We start from the raw sequence: 11,242 nt of genomic DNA on the forward strand, positions 1-11,242 counted from the left end.
ACATTGCCCCTTCTCTCTTTTTCTCTCATTTTTTTGTTTTTTTGGTGGGCTTCTTTGGCCTCTTTTTTTATTTGGGCTTCTTTGGCCTTTTTTTTAAAGTCCGGAGTCTCATCCCGACTTGTGGGGGAATCATAGTCTCCATCATCCTTTCCTCACTAGGCCAATGCTCTAATAATGATGATCATCGCACTTTTATTTACATACAACTCAATATTACAACTCGTTGTCTAGAACAAAGTATGACTCTATATGAATGCCTACGGCGGTGTACCGGGATGTGCAATGATCTAGTGTAGCAATGACATCAAAAAGTGGACAAGCCATGAAAACATCATGCTAGCTATCTTACGATCATGCAAAGCAATATGACAATAAATGCTCAAGTCATGTATATGATGATGATGGAAGTTGCATGGCAATATATCTTGGAATGGCTATGGAAATGCCATGATAGGTAGGTATGGTGGCTGTTTTGAGGAAGATATAAGGAGGTTTATGTGTGATAGAGCGTATCGTATCACGGGGTTTGGATGCACCGGCGAAGTTTGCACCAACTCTCGAGGTGAGAAAGGGCAATGCACGGTACCGAAGAGGCTAGCAATGATGGAAGGGTGAGAGTGCGAATTCCATGGACTCACATTAGTCATAAAGAACTCATATAATTATTACAAAAGTTTATTAGCCCTCGAAGCAAAGTACTACTATGCATGCCCCTAGGGGGATAGATTGGTAGGAAAAGACCATCGCTCGTCCTCGACCGCCACTCATAAGGAAAGCAATCAAAGAACACCTCATGCTTCAAATTTGTCACACAACGTTTACCATACGTGCATGCTACGGGACTTGCAAACCTCAACACAAGTATTTATCAGTTTCACAATTACTCAACTAGCACGACTCTAATATGACCACCTTTATATCACAAAACTATTGCAAGGAATCAAACATATCATATTCAGTGATCTACAGGTTTTATGTAGGATTTTATGACTAACCATGTGAATGACCAATTCCTGTCATCTCTCAAAATAGATATAAGTGAAGCAAGAGAGTTTAATTCTTTCTACAAAATATATGCCCACGCTCTAACAAATATAAGTGAAGCAAAAGAGCATTCTACAAATGGCGGTTTTCTATGTGAAGAGAAACATGCAATCTAAACTTCAAATGATATAAGTGAAGCACATGAAGCATTCTACAAATCAACCAAGGACTATCTCATACCAGCATGGTGCATAAAAGAAAAGTGAAAACTAAATGCAAAAGATGCTCCAAGATTTGCACATATTGCATGAACGAAACGAATCTGAAAACATACCGATACTTGTTGAAGAAAGATGTGATGCCTTCCGGGGCATCCCCAAGCTTAGAAGCTTGAGTCTCCTTGAATATTTACTTGGGGTGCCTTGGGCATCCCCAAGCTTGAGCTCTTGCCTCTCCTCCTTCTCCTCACATCGAGACCTCCTCGATCTTCGAACAATTCATCCACACAAAACTCAACAGAAAACTCGGTAAGATCCGTTAGTATAATAAAGCAAATCACTACTCAAATACTATTGGAAACCAATTCATATTTTATTTTTGCACTGTAACTACTGTAATATAACTTTTCCATGGCTTAATCCACTAATAGAAATCGATTGTTTCATCAAAACAAGCAAACAATGCATCAAAAACAGAATCTGTCTTAAACAGGATAGTCTGTAGTAATCTGAACATTCACCATACCTCTGGTACTAAAACAATTCTTCCAAAATTAGGAAAAATAAAAAAATTGTATAGAAAGACAGTGAAAAAAGTTTCAGAACCGTTTGACGTTCCTGTAAAAAATGTAAAATCGCGCACTACAACCAAAGTTTCTGTTCTGCACCGCACAAACCAACAAGCAATGTAAACATCCTAAAGGCAAATCTTGGCACATTATTTTTATAATACAAAGGAATTGTACAAGGGGATAATTATTTTTGTTGAAAAGTTTCTGTAATCAAGGGTCACAAAGTTTCCATGGGCATGAACAAAGTTCAAGGCTAGCTCCCATTTTAACAATGCTCGTCTTTCATATTCGCTTTTCTTTTTGAAAAAGTTTTAGGTTCCCCTCTTTATTTTTTTGTTTTTAAACTTTATAAAAGCACTCAACAGAAATAAATGGCTCTCGAAAACTTCCGGGTTGTCTCCCTGATACGTCCATTTTGCATCATGCTTTTATATCGATATTTATTGCATTATGGGTTGTTATTACACATTATGTCACAATACTTATGCCTATTCTCTCTTATTTTACAAGGTTTACATGAAGAGGGAGAATGCCGGCAGCTGGAATTCTGGACTGGAAAAGGAGAAAATACTAGAGACCTATTCTGCACAGCTCCAAAAGTCCTGAAACTTCACGGAAGTCATTTTTGTAATTAATAAAAAATACTGGAGAAAGAATCCACTAGAGGGGGCCCACACCCTGGCCACGAGGGTGGGGGGCGCGTCCCTTGCCTCGTGGGCCCCCTGGTGGCCCTCTGATACTTAAGCATCTTCTTCTTATCTTTGACAATAAAATCATGTGCTACCATACTCTTATAATCTAGAAAAATAGGGGGCAACAACTTTTCCTCTTTCTCATAATGCCTAATAGGTATCCCAAAGTGTGCAGCAAGGCGCGAAGCAAAGAAGCCTCCGAAGATGGGACCCTTTGTTCGGTTTAGATTTAATCGTTTAGCAACAATAGCGCCTAGACTGAAAGTTGTGTCACGAAACAAAGCATGGCGCAAAATAACAATATCAGGAGCACTGAGATTTCCACTGTTCCCGCGACCAATTAAGCATCTACTAGCAAATATTGCAAAGTAACGTAGAACAGGAAAATGTATGCTAGTATTTCTTGCATCGGAAACTTTCCTCGTTTCCCCTACAGCAATCGTATCAATAAACCCCTCCACATCATTATGATGTGGTTCCTTGATACGTCTCCAACGTATCTATAATTTTTGATTGCTCCATGCTATATTATTTACTATTTTGAATGTTTATGGGCTTTATTATACACTTTTATATCATTTTTGGGACTAACCTATTAACCCAGAACCCAGTGCCAGTTTCTGTTTTTACCCTGTTTTAGGGTTTCGAAGAAAAGGAAAACCAAACGGAGTCCAATTGACCTGAAACTTCATGGAACTCATTTTTGGAAGGAAAGAAGCCCAGAAGACTTGGAGTGCACGTCGGGGGATCTGCGAGGAGGTCACGAGGCAGGGGGGCGCCCTCCACCCTTGTGGCCCCCCTGACGTACTTCTTCCGCCTATATATCTCCATATACCCTAAAAACATCCGTGAGCACAATAGATCGGGAGTTCCGCCGCCAGAAGCCTCCGTAGCCACCGAAAACCAATCTAGACCCGTTCCTGCACCCTGCCGGAGGGGGCAATCCCTCTCCGGTGGCCATCTTCATCATCTCGGTGCTCTCCATGACGAGGAGGGAGTAGTTCTCCCTCGGGGATGAGGGTATGTACCAGTAGCTATGTGTTTGATCTCTCTCTCTCTCTCTCTCGTGTTCTTAAGGTGGTACGATCTTGATGTATCGCGAGCTTTACTATTATATTTGGATCCTATGATGTTTCTTCCCCCTCTACTTGCTTGTAATGGATTGAGTTTCCCCTTTGAAGTAATCTTATCGGATTGAGTCTTTAAAGATTTGAGAACACTTGATGTATGTCTTGCCGTGCGTATCTGTGGTGATAATGGGATACCACGTGATTCACTTGATGTATGTTTTGGTGATCAACTTGCGGGTTCCGCCCATGAACCTATGCATAGGGGTTTGCACACGTTTTCGTCGTGATTCTCCGGTAGAACTTTGGACACTCTTTGATGTCCTTTGTGTTGGTTGAATAGATGAATCTGAGATTGTGTGATGCATATCGTATAATCATACCCACGGATACTTGAGGTGACATTGGAGTATCTAGGTGACATTAGGGTTTTGGTTGATTTGTGTCTTAAGGTGTTATTCGAGTACGAACTTTAGGGTTGTTTGTGACACTTATAGGAATAGCCCAACGGATTGATTGGAAAGAATAACTTTGAGGTGGTTTCGTACCCTACCATAATCTCTTCGTTCGTTCTCCGCTATTAGTGACTTTGGAGTGACTCTTTGTTGCATGTTGAGGGATAGTTATGTGATCCAATTATGTTAGTATTGTTGAGGGAACTTACACTAGTGAAAGTATGAACCCTAGGCCTTGTTTCCTAGCATTGCAATACCATTTACGCTCACTTTAATCATTAGTTACCTTGCTGTTTTTATAATTTCAGATTACAAATACCTTTATCTTCTATCCATATTGCACTTGTATCACCATCTCTTCGCAGAACTAGTGCACCTATACAATTTACCATTGTATTGGGTGTGTTGGGGACACAAGAGACTCTTTGTTATTTGGTTGCAGGGTTGCTTGACAGAGACCATCTTCATCCTACGCCTCCTACGGATTGATAAACCTTAGGTCATCCACTTGAGGGAAATTTGCTACTGTCCTACAAACCTCTGCACTTGGAGGCCCAACAACGTCTACAAGAAGAAGGTTGTGTAGTAGACATCAAGCTCTTTTCTGGCGCCGTTGCCGGGGAGGTTAGCGCTTGAAGGTATATCTTTAGATCTTGCAATCGAGTCTTTTAGTTTCTTGTTTTATCACTAGTTTAGTTTATAAAAGAAAACTATAAAAAATGGAATTGAGTTTGTCTCATACGCTTCACCTTTTTAATATCTTTCGTGAGTATGATGGAAAGGATAATTGTGCTCAAGTGCTAGAAGAAGAAATCTATAAAATGTTTGGCACTAAATATTTGAATGATGAGCATGATTGCAATGTTGTTTGTATGAATTCATTGAATATCTATGATGCTAATGATATGCAAAGCCACAAGCTTGGGGAAGCTATGTTTGATGAAGATGATATTTTTTGTCCCCCAAGTTTTGATGAGCAAATTTATTATGATGAAAGCATGCCTCCTATTTATGATGATTATATTGCTGAAAGTGGATTTGGAGAGGTCATGACTTTATTTTGTGATGAATCCACTATTTCGGAAGAGGTTCCAATTGATTATGAGAATAAAGTTGCTATCTATGATGATTATTGTGATGACTTGTATGCTATAAAGAATAATTATATCCATGAATCTTGTCATCATGATTTTAGTTTTCAATTGGATTATGCCTCACATGATAACTATTTTGTTGAGTTTGCTCCCACTATTATTCATGAGAAGAATTTTGCTTATGTGGAGAATAATAAAATTTCTATGCTTGTAGATCATGAAAAGAGTGATTTAGGTTCTGGTTATATTGTTGAATTCATTCATGATACTACTGAAAATTATTATGAGGGAGGAACATATGCTTGTATGAATTGCAATAATATCAAGTTTCCTCTCTATGTGCTTAAAGTTATGAAGTTATGCTTGTTTCACCTTCCTATGCAAGTTGATTCTTGTTCCCATAAGTTGTTTGCTCACAAAATCCCTATGCATAGGAAGTGTGTTAGACTTAAATGTGTTAGTCATATTCTTCATGATGCTCTCTTTATGTTTCAATTCTTATCTTTTATGTGAGCATCATTGAAATCATCATGCCTAGCTAGGGGCATTAAACGACAACGCTTGTTGGGAGGCAACCCAATTTTATTCTTGTTCCTTGCTTTTTGTTCCTGTTTAATAATAAATAATTCATCTAGCCTCTGTTTAGATGTGTTTTTATGCTTTTAATTAGTGTCTGTGCCAAGTAGAACCTTTGGGAAGACTTGGGGAAAGTCTTGTTGATCATGCTGTAACAACAGAAACTTTAGCGCTCATGAGAATTGCTGCCATTTTTATTTGGAGAGTGATATTTAGTTAATTATTTTTGAAGATGATTAATAGATAAATTCCTCAGGTCCAGCAATTTATTTGAGAATTTGATGAGTTCCAGAAGTATACGTTTGATCCAGATTACTACAGACTGTTCTGTTTTTGACAGATTCTGTTTTTCATGTGTTGTTTACTTATTTTGATGCATCTATGGCTAGTAATAGAGTTTATGAACCATAGAGAAGTTGAAATACAGTAGATATTACACCAATATAAATAAAGAATGAGTTCATTACAGTACCTTGAAGTGGTGATTTATTTTCTTATACTAACGGAGCTCACGAGTTTTCTATTTTAAGTTTTGTGTTGTGAAGTTTTCAAGTTTTGGGTAAAGATTCGATGGATTATGGAATAAGGAGTGGAAATAGCCTAATCTTGGGGATGCCCATGGCACCCCCAAGATAATCTAAGGACACCTAAAAGCCAAAGCTTGGGGATGCCCCGGAAGGCATCCCCTCTTTCGTCTTCGTTCATTGGTAACTTTACTTGGAGCTATATTTTTATTCGCCACATGATATGTGTTTTGCTTGGAGCGTCAATTTATTTTTTTAGGATTTGCTTGATTTTATTTAGAACAATGTTTTGCATCTTTTATTTCAATAAAAGTGGCATTAATAGTCTTTACTATGCCTATGTTACAAGTATACATGTTGCTGTTTGAAAACAGAAAGTTTACCGCTGTTGCAATAATTCCCGAGAAAAGTCAGAATGTGATAAAATGTTGAAACCTTTTGCATATTAAGCTCTGATAAATTTAATACATTGGGAATTTTCTTTCATAATTTCTGGATCTAGGGAAGTATGGATGTTGCTGCATTCTTTACAGACTGTCCTGTTTAGGCAGATTGCTGTTATGTTTCCATTGTTTGCATATGTTTGCTTCTTTAATGATTCTATTTGAGGATAGGACTATTAAATATGTAGAGGCATTTAGTATGAAATGTTGAATAATAATTTTAGGGATTTGCTACAGTAGAGTATGATAAGGTTTTGGCAATGATTTATACTAACTTATCTCACGAGTCTTGTTGAGTTTTGTGTGGATGAAGCTTTTGAGATTTAGGGAGACCGTGATATGAGAGGAATTAAGGAGACACAAAATCTCAAGCTTGGGGCTTCCCAAGGCACCCCAAGATAATATTTCAAGAAGTCTCAAGCGTCTAAGCTTGGGGATGCCCCGGTTGGCATCCCACCTTTCTTCTTCAACAACTATCGGTTAGTATCGGTTGATCCTAAGTTTTTGCTTCTTCACATGATGTTTGCTATTCTTAGATGTCATTTTCTTTTGCTTTTCTTGCTGTTTGAATAAAATACCAAGATATTAAATTATTAAATGTTAGAGAGTCTTCACATAGTTGCATAATTATTAAACTACTCATTGATCTTCACTTATATCTTTAGGAGTAGTTTGTTGTTTGCTCTAGTGCTTCACTTATATCTTTTAGAGAATGGTGGTAGTTTTATTTTGAAGAAATAGATGAACTCTCATGCTTCACTTAGATTATTTTGAGAGTCTTAAATAGCATGGTAATTTGCTTAAAATCCTAATATGCTAGGTATACAAGATTAGTAAAAACTTTCATATAGAGTATTGAATACTAAGAGAAGTTTGAGGCTTGATGATTGTTTTGAGATATGGAGGTAATAATATCAAAGTTGTGCTAGTTGAGTGGTTGTGAATTTGATAAATGCTTGTGTTGAAGTTTGCAAGTCCCGTAGCATGCACGTATGGTAAACGTTGTGTAACAAATTTGAAACATGAGGTGTTATTTGATTGTCCTCCTTATGAGTGGCGGTCGGGGACGAGCGATGGTCTTTTCCTACCAATCTATCCCCCTAGGAGCATGCGCGTAGTGCCAAGGTTTTTGATGACTTGTAGATTTTTGCAATAAGTATGTGAGTTCTTTATGACTAAGGTTGAGTCCATGGATTATACGCACTCTCACCCTTCCATCCTTGCTAGCCTCTTCGGTACCGTGCATTGCCCTTTCTCACATCGAGAGTTGGCGCAAACTTCGCCGGTGCATCCAAACCCCGTGATATGATACGCTCTTTCACACATAAACCTCCTTATATCTTACTCAAAACAGCCACGATACCTACCTATTATGGCATTTCCATAGCCATTCCGAGATATATTGCCATGCAACTTTCCATCATTCCGTCCATCATGACACATTCATCATTGTCATATTGCTTAGCATGATCATGTAGTTGACATAGTATTTGTGGCAAAGCCACCTCTCATAATTCTTTCATACATGTCACTCATGCATCATTGCACATCCCGGTACACCGCCGGAGGCATTCATATAGAGTCATATCTTTTGTTCTAGTATCGAGTTGTAATCATTGAGTTGTAAATAAATAGAAGTGTGATGATCATCATTTTATAGAGCATTGTCCCAAGTGAGGAATTAAAAAAAGAGAAAGGCCATAAAAAAGAGAAGGCCCAAAAAAAATAAGAAGAGAAAGGCGATAAAAAAGAGAAGGCCCAAAAAAAAATGAAAATGAGACAAAAAGAGAGAAGGGACAATGCTACTATCCTTTGCCAGACTTGTGCTTCAAAGTATAACCATAATCTTCATGATAGAGAGTCTCTTGTTTTGTCACTTTCACATACTAGTGGGAAATTTCCATTATAGAACTTGGCTTGTATATTCCAATAATGGGCCTCCTCAAGTGCCCTAGGTCTTTGTGAGCAAGCAAGTTGGATGCACACCCACTTAGTTTCTTTTGTTGAGCTTTCATACATTTATAGCTCTAGTGCATCCGTTGCACGGCAATCCCTACTCCTTGCATTAACTTCAACCGATGGGCATCTCCATAGCCCATTGATTAGCCTCGTTGATGTGAGACTTTCTCCTTTTTGTCTTCTCCACATAACCCCCCTCATTATATTCTATTCCACCCATAGTGCTATATCCATGGCTCGCGCTCATGTATTGCGTGAAAGCTTATAGGTTTGAGATTACAAAAGTATGAAACAATTGCTTGGCTTGTCATCGGGGTTGTGCATGATGGGATCATTCTTGTGTGACGAAAATGGAGAATGACTAAACTATATGATTTTGTAGGGATGAACTTTCTTTCGCCATGCTATTTTGAGAAGACATAATTGCTTAGTTAGTATGCTTGAAGTATTATTATTTCTATGTCAATATGAACTTTTGTCTTGAATCTTATGGATCTGAATATTCATAACACAATTAAGAAGAATCACATTGAAATTATGCCAAGTAGCACTCCGCATCAAAAATTCTGTTTTTATCATTTACCTACTCGAGGACGAGTAGGAATTAAGCTTGGGGATGTTGATACGTCTCCAACGTATCTATAATTTTTGATTGCTCCATGCTATATTATTTTCTATTTTGAATGTTTATGGGCTTTATTATACACTTTTATATCATTTTTGGGACTAACCTATTAACCCAGAGCCCAGTGCCAATTTCTGTTTTAACCCTGTTTTAGGGTTTCGAAGAAAAGGAAACCAAACGGAGTCCAATTGACCTGAAACTTCACGGAACTCATTTTTGGAAGGAAAGAAGCCCAGAAGACTTGGAGTGCACGTCGGGGGATCTGCGAGGAGGTCACGAGGCAGGGGGCGCGCCCTCCACCCTCGTGGGCCCCTCGTGGCCCCCTGACGTACTTCTTCCGCCTATATATCTCCATATACCCTAAAAACATCCGTGAGCACAATAGATCGGGAGTTCCACCGCCAGAAGCCTCCGTAGCCACCAAAAACCAATCTAGACCTGTTTCGGCACCCTGCTGGAGGGGGCAATCCCTCCCCGGTGGCCATCTTCATCATCCCGCTGCTCTCCATGACGAGGAGGGAGTAGTTCTCCCTCGGGGATGAGGGTATGTACCAGTAGCTATGTGTTTGATCTCTCTCTCTCTCTCTCTCTCTCGTGTTCTTGAGGTGGTACGATCTTGATGTATCGCGAGCTTTACTATTATATTTGGATCCTATGATGTTTCTTCCCCCTCTACTCTCTTGTAATGGATTGAGTTTCCCCTTTGAAGTAATCTTATCGGATTGAGTCTTTAAAGATTTGAGAACACTTGATGTATGTCTTGCCGTGCGTATCTATGGTGATAATGGGATACCACGTGATTCACTTGATGTATGTTTTGGTGATCAACTTGCGGGTTCCGCCCATGAACCTATGCATAGGGGTTGGCACACGTTTTCATCGTGATTCTCCGGTAGAACTTTGGGGCACTCTTTGATGTCCTTTGTGTTGGTTGAATAGATGAATCTGAGATTTTGTGATGCATATCGTATAATCATACCCACGGATACTTGAGGTGACATTGGAGTATCTAGGTGACATTAGGGTTTTGGTTGATTTGTGTCTTAAGGTGTTATTCGAGTACGAACTCTAGGGCTGTTTGTGACACTTATAGGAATAGCCCAACGGATTGATTGGAAAGAATAACTTTGAGGTGGTTTCGTACCCTACCATAATCTCTTCGTTCGTTCTCCGCTATTAGTGACTTTGGAGTGACTCTTTGTTGCATGTTGAGGGATAGTTATGTGATCCAATTATGTTAGTATTGTTGAGGGAACTTACACTAGTGAAAGTATGAACCCTAGGCCTTGTTTCCTAGCATTGCAATACCATTTACGCTCACTTTAATCATTAGTTACCTTGCTGTTTTTATAATTTCAGATTACAAATACCTTTATCTACCATCCATATTGCACTTGTATCACCATCTCTTCGCCGAACTAGTGCACCTATGCAATTTACCATTGTATTGGGAGTGTTGGGGACACAAGAGACTCTTTGTTATTTGGTTGCAAGGTTGCTTGACAGAGACCATCTTCATCCTACGCCTCGTACGGATTGATAAACCTTAGGTCATCCACTTGAGGGAAATTTGCTACTGTCCTACAAACCTCTGCACTTGGAGGCCCAACAACGTCTACAAGAAGAAGGTTGTGTAGTAGACGTCAAGCTCTAACTGAACCCGAGCGAGGCATTGGGCTCTAACTGAACCTGAGCGATTGCACTGCAGGCTACGCGTTACTGAACCCGAGCGATCGATCGATGGCTGTTAACTGAACCCGATCGAGCGACTCCTTGGCTACTGCTGCTAACTGAAGCCGATCGATGGGATGAACAGTGAGCGTTACGGGGGGGGGGGGGGGGTGGTTTGGATGAACAGTGAGCGGTGGCGTTGCCTCTGGATGAACAGGACCCCGTGGTGTGGTGGAGGGCTGGATGAACAGTAGACGGTGGAGGGGTGCCCGTGGAGGGGTGGATGAACAGTACCCCGTGGTGTGGAGGGAAGGATGAACAGTAGACGGTGGAGGGGTGCCCGTGGAGGGGTGGTTGAACAG

The sequence above is a fragment of the Triticum urartu genome, chromosome 4A, assembly GCF_056163025.1.
Source record: "Triticum urartu cultivar PI428250 chromosome 4A, HENAU_Tu73, whole genome shotgun sequence".
NCBI classification, from domain to species: domain Eukaryota; kingdom Viridiplantae; phylum Streptophyta; class Magnoliopsida; order Poales; family Poaceae; genus Triticum; species Triticum urartu.